The 12,554-nt window shown below is 36.8% G+C and overlaps 1 pseudogene; it reads left to right on the forward strand.

The window, feature by feature from the left end:
* LOC105998195 overlaps positions 1–12,554 on the forward strand; it is a 154,416-nt pseudogene that overhangs the window by 39,310 nt on the left and 102,552 nt on the right.

The raw sequence follows: 12,554 nt of genomic DNA on the forward strand, positions 1-12,554 counted from the left end.
AGGGGATGTGGACAGAAGGGAACCTTACTTCATTGTTGGTGGGATTATAAACTTGTTCAACCACTTTGGAAAGTAGTATGGAGGTTCCTCAAAAGGCTCCACATAGAGCTCCCCTGTGACCCAGCAATCCCACTTTTGGGCATTTACCCAAATGTTTACAAAAAAGACCACACTAAAGCTACCAGCACAACTATGTTTATTGTAGCATTATTTACTATAGCTAAGATCTGGAACCAACCCAGATGCTCCTCAGTAGATGAATGGATCAAGAAAATGTGGTATATATAAACAATGGAATTCTATGCCTCCATCAGAAAGAATGACATTGACAAAGCAACAGACTCTAAAACCAAAGTCTTTCTTACTCTCCTAACACACCGAAAAGATTTTCTATTATAGTAAAAGTCAAACCCAGACTCCTTTTTAAAACTTAAGAAACTCTTCTGGGAATTCGTAGCTCACACCCATAACCTTAGCTATTTATGAGGCAAAAATCTAAGAATCCCAGTTCAAAGCCAGCCTAAGCAGGAAATCTATGAGAGTATTAACTCCAAAAAGCCATAAGTGGAGCTCTGGCTGAACTAGTAGAGTACAAGTCTTATGCACAAAAGCACAGGGACAGTGCTCAGGCACTGAGTTCAAGACCCACGACTGGTTAAAAAAATAGACTTAAGAGACTGTATAATGTGTCTCCTGCCCAATACTCTTATTGCCACTCATTGCTTCTTGTTCATTGGGATTCTAGCCACACTGGCTCCATCCTACAAGAACCGTTTCTAGTGCCTAGAACACTCTTCCCTGGACAAATTCTTCTTATCTTTAGTTTGCAGCTTCAGTGTCACTTCAAACTGACTTCTCCTACAAGAAGGATCAAAACCTAGCCTTACCTTCTTCCAACTTGTTATTGTCTTAGTTCCTTGTTTATTGTTCCCTTCATAATTCTTTTCCAAGTTGATACTGTTTTTATTTGTTCGAAGTGGAAAAGAACATTGCTGCTCCTACTCACCATCATACAGCTGCCTTGAGAAAAATACTTCAGGGCACTGAGCTCAATCATTAATAATTTCATAATTAATAAATTATAGTTACTCTAATTTACATCTTTACATATTATATTTATATATACTACATTGTATTACATATTAGATATTAATAATACATGTTGTAGGGCTGGGAAGGTGGCTCAGTGGTAGACTGGTTGCCTTACATGCATGAGGTCCTTGGTTTGATTCCTCAGAACTACATAAGCAGAAAAAGCCGAAAGTGGAGCTATGGCTCAAGTGGTAGAGTGCTAGCCTTGAGCTGAAGAGCTGAGGGACAGTGCCCAGGCCCAGAGTTCAGGCTCCATGACAAAAAAAAAAGAAGAATTCATGTATATTATTCACATATTATAGTGCAATATATTGTATGTATATGTTGTATATTACATTATAAGATAATATATTAATAATATTTATTGTTTTATTAAGTAGTTGTACATAGGTATTAAAATTCCACAAGTCAGGTTGTGAGTACACCACTTCTTGGACAATGTGGCCCTATCCTTCATTGTGCCCCATTTTTCTCTCCCATCTTTACTCACAAGTTATATAGTTTATTTTCTACATAGTACATATTGAATATAATGGCTGTATTTACTCACCTTTCCTGCCTCCATTCCCGTACCCCTCCTTTGCCCATGCCCCCCAAAATATGTTTCCATTTCCTAATATTTGTTCTGATAAACAGAAGTTTAGTTATTTAGAGGAATTATGTCTTTGGATTCCTCCCCTAAGTATACCCTTGTTTAGTCAGTTAGCTTATGTGTAAATACATCCAGCACTGTATGTCTGGTTGTATTTTAGAGGCAACTTACATATTTGAGAGAAAACATGCACTGCTGGTTTCTTTGAGCCTGGCTTACTTCACTTAATATGATTTGTTCTAGGTCTACCCTTCCCTTACAAATGCCATAATCTTATTCTTTGTAATGGATGAGTAAAATTCCATTGTGTATATGAACCTCATTTTCTTAATCCATTTATCTATTGTATAGCATTTGGGCTGTTTATATAACTTGGCTACTTAATACATATGATATATGCTATATATAACGTATATGTTATCTGCTACATGTAATACATTATATACTCATATGTTAAATATATACGTATGTAATACATAATATGTTAAATATAAAGTATATACATATATTAATATATTACTGTAAATAGATAATAGAATGTATTATTGCTATATTGTATAACTTATGAAATTAGTAAATTATAATTTATCATACTAAATTATAGTTTATAATATTGAGTTGTGAATTAATTGATAATTATCATTGACACTTATAACTGACATTTACACATCTCCATTACAATCGATAATTATAGTTATCATGACTAGATAAAGTATCCAAACAAATAGGTTCAGCTACATGAGGAATGTATTGCCACTGGCTAAACCAAAGCCTTCACATCTCTCACACAGATTATTCCAATGCCATCCAACTTTCATGCTCATGTCGTCCTTTACTCTGCCACCAATCTATTCTCCAAACTGTAGCCAAGGAAATTTTTGAAATCTAAGCTGGATATTTTTATATGTTCTGTTAAGTGTTATTTAAGATATTCTTAGGCTAATAAGATAAAATACTGCCTGGCAGGTGCTGGTGTCTCAAGCTTATTACAAGCTACTCTGGCGGTTGAGATCTGAGAATCATGGTTCGAAACCACCCCAGGAAAAATCCATGAGACTTTTATCTCCAATTAACCACCAAAAAAGCAGAAGTAGAGCTGTGGCTCTAGTGGTAGAGCATAAGACTTTAGTTCAAGCCCTGAGTTCAAGCCCTAGGACAACAACAAAAAAGAAAATAAATATTAATCCTACTTATGTAGAAATTATTCATTGAGATTGCAGTACATTGAGCTTCACAGAAACAGCACCAGGGCCAGTGAGAAATGGACTGGCACTAAGCTACTCCGTGACTTGTCAGAGGAAAACTTAAACATAGGCAAAGGCAATCCTAGGAAGCTGAGAAGCAAAATGTCCTCATATGCATTTTTTGTGTGCAAACTTACCAGGAGAACAAAAAGAAGCACTCAGACACTTCAGTCCATTTCTCAGAGTTTTCTAAGAAGTGCTCAGAGAGGTAGAAGACAATGTCTGCTAAAGAGAAAAGGAAATTTGAAGACTTGGCCAAAGCTGACAAGGCTTGTCATAAAAGAGAACTGAAAACCCACATCCCTCCTAAAGGAGAAATAAAAAAGAAGTTCAAGGAGCCCAATATGCCCAAGAAGGCTCCTTTGGCTTTCTTCTTGTTCTGTTCTAGGTATTGCACTAAAACCAAAGACAAACATCCTGGCCTGTTCATTGATGATGTTACAAAAAAAACAGGAGAGAGATGGAACCCCACCACTGCCAATGGCAAGCAGCCATTGCTTGAAAGCTGAAGCAAAACATGAGAAGGATTGCTGCCTATGAAGCTATAGGAAAAGATAATGTAGCAATAAAGGGAGTTATGAAAATTGAAAAGAGAAGAAAAAGAAGGAAGAAGAGGAAGAAGATGATGATGAAAAAGTTGGGTCTAGCTCTGTTTTTCTTGTGTATTTAACTCTACCTGTATACAACTCTCTCCTTTTAAAGAAAAAATTGAAGTGTTAGGCTCTGTATGATTTGCTCTAAAATGGTACAGTGTCTTTTTTGTATACTTAACACACTACCAAATGTGTCTTTAGATAGCTTTGTCCTGGTATTTTCAATAGCCACTAACCTTGACTAGTACAGTATGGAGATAGTAAATTGGCAAGGAAATTGAAAGCAGACTCCTGGTGCATAGCAAGTCATGGATTGGGACAGTAGATTTTTTTTGTCTTCAGTTGTCTCTGCTGCAACTTATATAAAATAATTGTTGTCAAGTAACTGAATACCACTCTAATTGCAAAAAAAGTTACAGCTGTTTTGTTGAATGCTCTTAAATAAACATAATTTCTTGGAAATAAAGAAGAGAAATGCTATTAAAAGAAGAGAAATTACTGTATGCCATATGTTCATGTTAATATAATGTTCATAAAGCTATTTGGGGCAAGATACTTTTATCCCAATTTTGTAGATAAGGAAACGAGGCATAGAAAAACAAAAGGTGTTCACATAGCTCACAAACACCTCCATGATCATCCAGCCCATGGCTGTATCTCTAGCCCCATTTTGTACAAGTTCCCATTCATATAAAGTGAAACATTATTGGCTCATATTTTACATGCAAAATGTCAGATGTTCTAACAGAAGCATCATAGGAATAGACTGTATTTGTTTGGGGTATAAAAGCCTTTGCACTTTCCTCTGTGTGCAACTTCTGCAGACCTGACATGCTGCCTCATAGTCTTCCTTGAGTAGATGTGAATATTGTCTATCTTTTGGAATCCTACTGCAATCTGTCCTCATTGATTTTATCCCATATCATCCTAACGCAAAGCCTTCCACTAACTGCCTATTAATTTCACTGGTGGGAATAGCGACTAGGTAAATGGAGTATCTCTTACTAGTCATTTGTGTGGCTCCTTGATACCTTTTCATGTACACTGACTCATCTTCCTGCCACAGTACAAATGCCAGAGAGCAGAGTTCATGTCTTACTCTTCATTTCCTGAATACCCACTAGCATGTGGTCTTATACAGGTATGTCATTCAGGGTATAATTGGTATCTATTCTTTGGTTTATCTATTGATCATTTTCCCCTTAACTGTGATCATTGTCAGCAGAGAGTCAGGAAATATCTAGCATTGAACTCCCAAATATTTAACTGTGCAGCATGAATCATGATACATTCATCTACTACCTGAAAGAGCTACTAGTCTAGTAATTATAGAGTACAGCTGAAAAAAATTCACAGCTTTTCTTTTTTACTTAGGATTATTTCTGTACCAGTTCTGTCACCAGGGAAGGTAGAAAAACATTCAGCTTGGTTCCCAAAAGTTATGTTTTGCTGATGTTTGACACATCATCATATTCGTGTCTGCAATATTTTTGATAACATAGCATTTCAGACTCTGTTTCTATGGTAATTTTAAGCTTATATAACACCAGCCTCTCATAGTCTTCATGACCATTTCTCAAGTTTGTGAAAATTACATATACTTCAATGTCAAAAATGATTCAAGTTATTGGGTAGACACTAAGATAATAATTATAAGATAAAATCATCTAACAATATAAAAATACTCTATGAAATTAAGAGTAAAAAGTGTGAATCCATTCTGTGCTGAGATTGTGGAAGGCACTACTGGGTAATAACAAAAGTCATAATTTTTCCTACCAAGACCCTATTCTCTGCAGGTATCTATTCTTTTCCCAATGGCATGTCTTAGCCTTTCCAGATGATTATAACAAAATGCCATAAACCAAGAAGATTATAATCAACAGAATTTTATTTCTCACAGTTCTGTAGGCTGAGAAGTTCAATTACAAGGTGTTTGATGAGGGCCAATTTTGTAGCACATAGACAGCTGTCTCCTCAATGCTAACTTACAGTGGAGAGATTCTTTCTCTCCACTGCACTTTCGGTTTTGATTACCAGGGTTTGAACTCAAGGCCTTGCATATACTTGGCTTGATTACTTGTGTGGTGACCTAATTGCCTCTCAAAAGCTTCACCTCCCAAAACCATTGCCCTGGGGACTAGGATTTCAACGTGTGAGTATTGGGAAGATAAAAGACTCTCAGATAATAGTATGTGTTCAGTGAAGTCTAGCCTCAAGTTGAAGAATAAGTCACTGTTAGCATAAACCACAGGTCCTCAACACAGTAACTTTGGAGGTACCAGAGTCCATACCTATTTTCTTCCCAACTTCCTTCCTTCCATGTTTGTGATAGCTATAGGGTGAGGCTCTAGCTTCTAGTATGTCTCTAAAGCTGCTCAGGTGAATCTAGTGTACATCTAGGCTTTAGAATTACTGATCTGAGCCGGTGATTCCCAAACTGGCCAGCCAAGAATCATCTGGAATACTTGTTAAAAACACCGGTTCTACTCACAGTGATTTTGATTCAGAAAGCTAGAAATGGACAAGTTTCCAGGTGATTCCAGTGAAGCCAAAATGTAACAACATTGAGATGGCTCTCAGCTCTTTAAGCAAAGCTCCTCTGTAGAAAGTTAGTTTCTGTGTAATATCTGGACGGTGTCAATATAAGGAAGAGTGTGGTGTGCAGACCTCTGACCAGGGCAGAGTTAACCTGAGATGACTGAACATCTGCCCTACCTATGTCCTTAAGATATGAGGTAAAGAAATCCCCTTATTTTCAAGTCATTAGAGATGAAATTTCTGTTGTTTGTTCCTATAAACATTCTACCTAGGTCTTCCTAACATAGAATCTGTTTGTGTATCAAATTATGAAAATATGACTGTTTTTTCTTATTCCCAATATGGTTTTTATACAGCTATTTCAAAATAGCCTATTTGAATAAATCTCTAAAATGATAGACAAGGATCCTATTTTATCCATTATTCATAGCAAAATACTTTTTTGTAGTATGACTTTATTTTTCAAAACATTTGTCTATAAATACCTCATGGAGAAACAATATGCCAAGTTTGAGACCATTCTTTAATTTTCAGAGAAAAAAATGACAATAGAAATGCTGCTACATGAGGGGACCTTTAAACAAAAATGCCTGTCTGATGTCAAAGAAGTACACAGTAACTGGCTATATTAAAAGACAAATGAAAGAGTTGGGCTTGTAAGTAATGCAAATGGCTTTTTGACTGGTCTCTACCAAATGAGTGTCCTTTCTGTGCACCAAGCCCCCTATCTATTTGCTGATGCAAATGTCTAAATGCTGTTTAGTTATCCTATAATCCAACTTCCACCACTATCTTTCCTATTATGACATAAAGATATTATTACAGAAAATGTCAACTGATGACACTAACAGCTGTTCCAGTCTTCCTAGTATGCCTTTATTTGAGGGGATTAAAAGTTATACATCCATGTTCGAGACCATTGCATCTCAAAAAGTGCCTGTGACACTCTTAAAGTTAACAGGAGCAGAAAACTTTTCTAACCTGCAAGCAATTTTACTTTTTCTGATGAAGGACCCACAAAACCTCTTGAACTGAATAACTCCTATGGCAAAAGTCAGGAAAGATGGGGAGATGGAATTTGCATATATTACGTCATATAGAAGGAACTGTGCTATTAGATAAACCTAAATTTGATTAAAATAAAAAATGTAGAATTAATTAGTACAATTAGAAATTAGAAGTAAAATGTGGTGAGAAAGTGTCCCATGATCTGATTACTGCTGGAAAGCCGCTAATGATATGTTAATTATTCTGAAACAAATTTCTTCATTTTTTATAGATATTACCCAAATTTTAATAGGCTTATATCTTATAGCCCTGCAAGAGCAAGTCACGTCATTGGAATCTTTTTTTAATCTTTTATGATACAGTTAATAATTATGAACTTTTCCCTGAAAAGTTTAGCAGACTATATATATATATATATATATGCATATATATTCATAGATATGAAGCTAGTTGTTTTCATAGATATTTACTGTATTATTTTTATGATTGAGTTGGACTTTTGCCAGTATCCACCTCAGAAAATTTTCCAGGCTAAAATCACTGCAGTTAGATGTGAAAAATTAGAGCTTTGTTATTTGCATCATTAATTTTTTACTGTTGTTGAGTAACATAAAATATTTTCTGTGCAAGTGAATATTTGAGCCCATGTTAATGAAGAAATGTGATCATTACTAGGCTCTTCAAATCTGAAAAGAAGCAGATCTATTCTCCATCTCATCTATCTGTCAAGGAATAAGATTCTGAACTTAAACAATCCGAATTGTGTATACTCAAGGAACTCATAATCATAACCACCTGCTCTCTGCTCTTAGTAACTATCTGAATTCCATTGAGAGAAGCACTGTTCAAGACTTGTCTTGGGGGAGCAGTCTAGAAATTGCAAACTTTCATTTGTGCTAAATTCAGTTGAACCTAATAGCTGTGTAGCTCAATCACATTATCTAGTGCTATAGAATTGCTCACTGAATTTACTGTCTTTAAAATTAGATCAACCAGACACACTGAAGGACTGTCAGAGAAACAACCCTAGGATACTGATTGTTGTCTTACCATACGGATATTACTCATAGTTCATTAGATTCCTGAGATTGGTCTTTATAAAAACACAGCGAACATCAAGAACTTCAGGAATCAGTAAATTTCAACAATAGGTATCACCCTTCTGTATTTTGTTATATGCTAGTCAAATTTTATTTTCCAATGTTTCTCTGTGCATTAGACTGCTAGAAGATTCAAAAATTAATCTGTGATCTGAGAGTAGTGAATGTGGCATGCCTTAGCATTCATTTTGTGTCCTACATAAACCCTGGTGTCATCTCATTTCTCAACTCTCTTTCACTCCTTTCTGATTCACTCATGCTATTTGCCTTCTGGTTTCTGGTTTTGCATATTTACAAAACTTTTTAGAATATAAGGCAGTACAAGACTGCTAGTGCCCAGGCTTTAGAATATGTAAAGGCCTCCCTGTGGTAAATCAATATACCTGTATATATCCATAAAGCCATATTTTGAGGATAGCAAGGTAGACCAATGACACATTCAAACTTATTGACAGTATCCAGGCAAAGGCTTACTTATACTCCAGCTAAGAAAATAAGTCAAAGCAGTATTTAAGACCAGCACACAATCAACCCAGAAGTTAAGGTAGACATTAAAAGGAATTTACAGTTCAAGCAAAAGACACAATCTACAAGCATAACAAAATATCCTCGTAAGAATCAAGTCTGAGAAATAGATTCAAACAACACATTGAACTAATACATTTTCCTGGGTTAATGGTTTATGAGTTATTTCAATAGCAAAGACTCTAACAGATACTTAACAACTGCTTTTGATGAAAAGCACTGACTCCTCACTTGGATCCATAAATCACGTGAAAGCTTGGCATCCCAACTCTGTTTTGTATCTCTGTGCTTTGCTCTAAACTCTTCTCTCCCACAATTACTTTTCAACAATCCTTACATTCAGGAAAGATAGGCCTGATGCTTTAACATCCTATGATAGGAAACAAAACTACCCACAATAGGCAGCAATGACTTATTGTCCCAAGGCCCTACCTGACCAGTCCTAGACAATGACCAGCCACCCTTGTGGGTGGAATAGTTTAATAATTATGCATATATCTCTCCCTTTGCCCCCAGTTCTTCCTCCATCTAAACCTAAAGCAAATTTCTGTATGGGGAAGACAGGTTGGAACACATACTATACCTAGTCACACAGTGTGCCCATGAAATAGTAATTAAACATTGCTTCCACCAACTGACTTTCACCAGTCCATGTTTTCATTTAAATAGACCTACATGTCAAATGCTGGAGTTTGGTCTGGAGGCTCAAAATTCTATAACAAGACCAGAGAGACTCCAAGATTGAACAGCTGAAGAATAAAGGCAAAGCTCTTGTATTCCTTGTGTCTGTTCCTTTAGATGGTGTAACTAAAAAAGTTATAAAGTGGAACCAAAGCTATCTCTAATATTTGGTCCAGGATGAAAGTCTTATTTAACATGAATGTGAAGAAAAGAAGAAATTGGTTCCTCCTCCACATATTCTTATCTCTAGTTCTTGAGCCATTTGGCTGCCAATCAAGCTGGAGTTAATTAGGGTTGCTGTGGCTAACCCCAAAGGTTTTGAGAAGACCCATTTATCAGAGTAACAATCCTGCCTCCACTTTCCAATATGGTTGCCATCTACCACATTTTTTCTTTATTCTTCTCTTCAGATTAATTGTGGCATTAATGGTGGCCAGTTTCTGTCTCCAGAGAGTACTCTGAGATAGGAAGGAATTTTAATGTAACTCTATGACTATTCTTTTTTAAAGCTGAACCAAAAACTTTAGCCTTCATTCTATTTGCCATCTCAAATTATACCAATTGATACTTCAATATCTGAATAGCACAATGGATATTACTATAAATCTAACTAGTAAAAAATGTAAAATATGCCTCCAATTTAAACAATATAAACTCTCCCATTAGAATTTCTAGATGAGTGAGGAACCACTGTTTCTTACCTATAATCATAGCTACGTTGATGGCTGAGATCTGAGGATTACAATTTGAAGCCAGCCCACATAGGAAAGTCCATGGGACTATTATTTCCAGTTTAACCAGAACGGTAGCTGTGGCTCACATAGGAGAGTACCAGCCTCAAGCAAAAACAAAAACAAAAACAAACAAACAGAAACCAACTAAGGTACAATGCTCAGGCCCTGAGTTCAAGCCTCACTACTGCAACATTTTTTTTTCTAGATGAGAATTAAGTAGAATTATAGACCCTGGAGTTGAAAACCAAAGAAATACACATTCAAAATTCTTCTCTCTAAAATGTCTTTTTCAGCTCACTCACAGCCAAAAGCTTTTGTTGGGATTCGGTGAAATGTAGTAATGCCCATAAAGCCGTATTTCAGCAGCAGAGCCCAGGATTTCTGCTGGAGTGCATGAAGCTCCTGCAACCTCCCTGCAGGAGGTTACATGAAGCAGAGGCTGCAGGGTCATTTCAGAAAAGGAAAGTCATCAGAGGTAACATCAGGGCAAAGTTTCCAGGCTTAATGTATATCTGCTGCATCTCTGCAGGAAATCTAAAGCCCAAGTTGTGATTCCAAGTGGGTGAGGAGAATCTGGTATGAAGGAGTGGGTGGTAGTCCCTGTGGTATGCAATTTGATGGAAGGGGGTGTGTGTCTGAGATACGAGGTCAAGTGTTTCTCGGGCATTTGACACATTCTGATCTTCTTGAAAAGCTGACAAGCATCCTATGATGACACTCACCCCACCAGCCATAAGGTCTTATTCAACTTTGTCTTCTTGTTCACCTCATATTGAAAAATCTGTATTTTCACTTCCCCTCAGAACCTTTCCTTCCTGTTCCTCACATGCTATCCTGAGACTGGTTCTGCCCAGGAACTTAGGCTCATGTGACATGGACTCTTCACTGTGAAATCAGAACACCCAGGAATGTAGCAGTCTTTTGTTTTCCACAGTCCTCTTTCCTGATTTTGCCTTTTCATTTTCCCACCAAGGGCCAGGTCTCAAGACATTTTTCTCAAAACCTGATGGTTCTTGTTAGTGCCATTTGTTCATAAATATCTTAGGCTCAAGAAACCTGCACCTCCAGATAGGTTGCCCCCTACATCCCCAACACCTGTCCTACTAAAATAGCCACCCATGATAGTTTCCTTCCCTGAAACATCTGATAATTTTACAAACTATGTCTTTGAGATGTGCATATGACCAGAAAGATATTGTGCCAAAGTCTTGACATTCTCAGCTTTTGAATTAGCTATAATTCCAGAACATATCTTTCCTGAAAACAGTGAAAATATTTCTCATGCCCTCTGCGGTAGGCTCAGCTGATTTGATCCATTCTAATATGCTTCTTAAATTGGTCCCTTTCTTTTTGTATGTGATTTTAAGTCCAGAGCAGCTGCTCAAAGCTAAATCACTCTCATATACATGATTATATAAATATGGCTTTATGGGCATTAGTACATTTCACCTGCTGCTATTTTTTTATTTTATTGTTAAGATGTTGGACAGAGGGGTTACAGTTACACGAGTAAGGCAATGAGTACATTATTTGTCAATCATTGTTACCTCTTCCCTTCCTTGTTGTTGTCCCACTATCCCTTCCCTCCCCCACCTCTCACACTCCTACCCCCACTCCCCACCCTCGCACCTGAAGTTGTAAAGTTCATTTCCAATATACTGTCCTGTGGGTATCTTTGTTGCACTGGATCATCCTGTGTCCTTGTTTCAGCGTTTTGATATTCCCCTTCCCCTCCCCAGATTAGACATATATATATACAAGATTCAGGGTATCAAAATAGAGTACAGTGACAAGAGGGGATATGCCATAGGGGAAAGAACATACAAAGGAAACAACAACAACAATAAAGACAGATCTCTTGTATCCATATCTTGGGGTCCATTTCACTTACCATCATCTTATATGGTCATTTGTACATGGTTTTTGAGCTTTTCAGTTCATCTGATAAGATTATACTACATATATACTAATGATTACAAATAAGGGAAACCATGGGACCTACATTTCTTTAGGACTGGGTAACTTCATTTAATATGATTTTTTTCAAGTCTTTCCATTTCCTAACAAATGGGGCAGTGTTGTTCTTTCTGACGGAAGCATAGAATTTCATTGTACATATGTACTACATTTTCTTGATACACTCATTTACTGAGGGGCATCTGGGTTGGTTCCGTATCTTAGCTATTCACCTGCTGCTATTTTAATGTTTTTTTTATTGTGAAAATACTGTACAGAGGGGTTACAATCATATGAGCAAGGTAATGAGTACATTTCTTATCAAGCATTGTTGCCTCCTCCTTTGTTTTTCTGCTACCATCCCTTCCCTCCCATCTCCACAACTACATTCCCCTGATCTCGCCCTCCCTGCCCCCGACTAAATGGAATGCGTCAAACTGTATCCCTATTTAAACAATTTTTCCCTTCCCCTCCCCAAATTATACCAA

The sequence above is a fragment of the Dipodomys ordii genome, unplaced genomic scaffold (genome assembly GCF_000151885.1).
Source record: "Dipodomys ordii isolate 6190 unplaced genomic scaffold, Dord_2.0 Scaffold158, whole genome shotgun sequence".
NCBI classification, from domain to species: Eukaryota; Metazoa; Chordata; class Mammalia; order Rodentia; family Heteromyidae; genus Dipodomys; species Dipodomys ordii.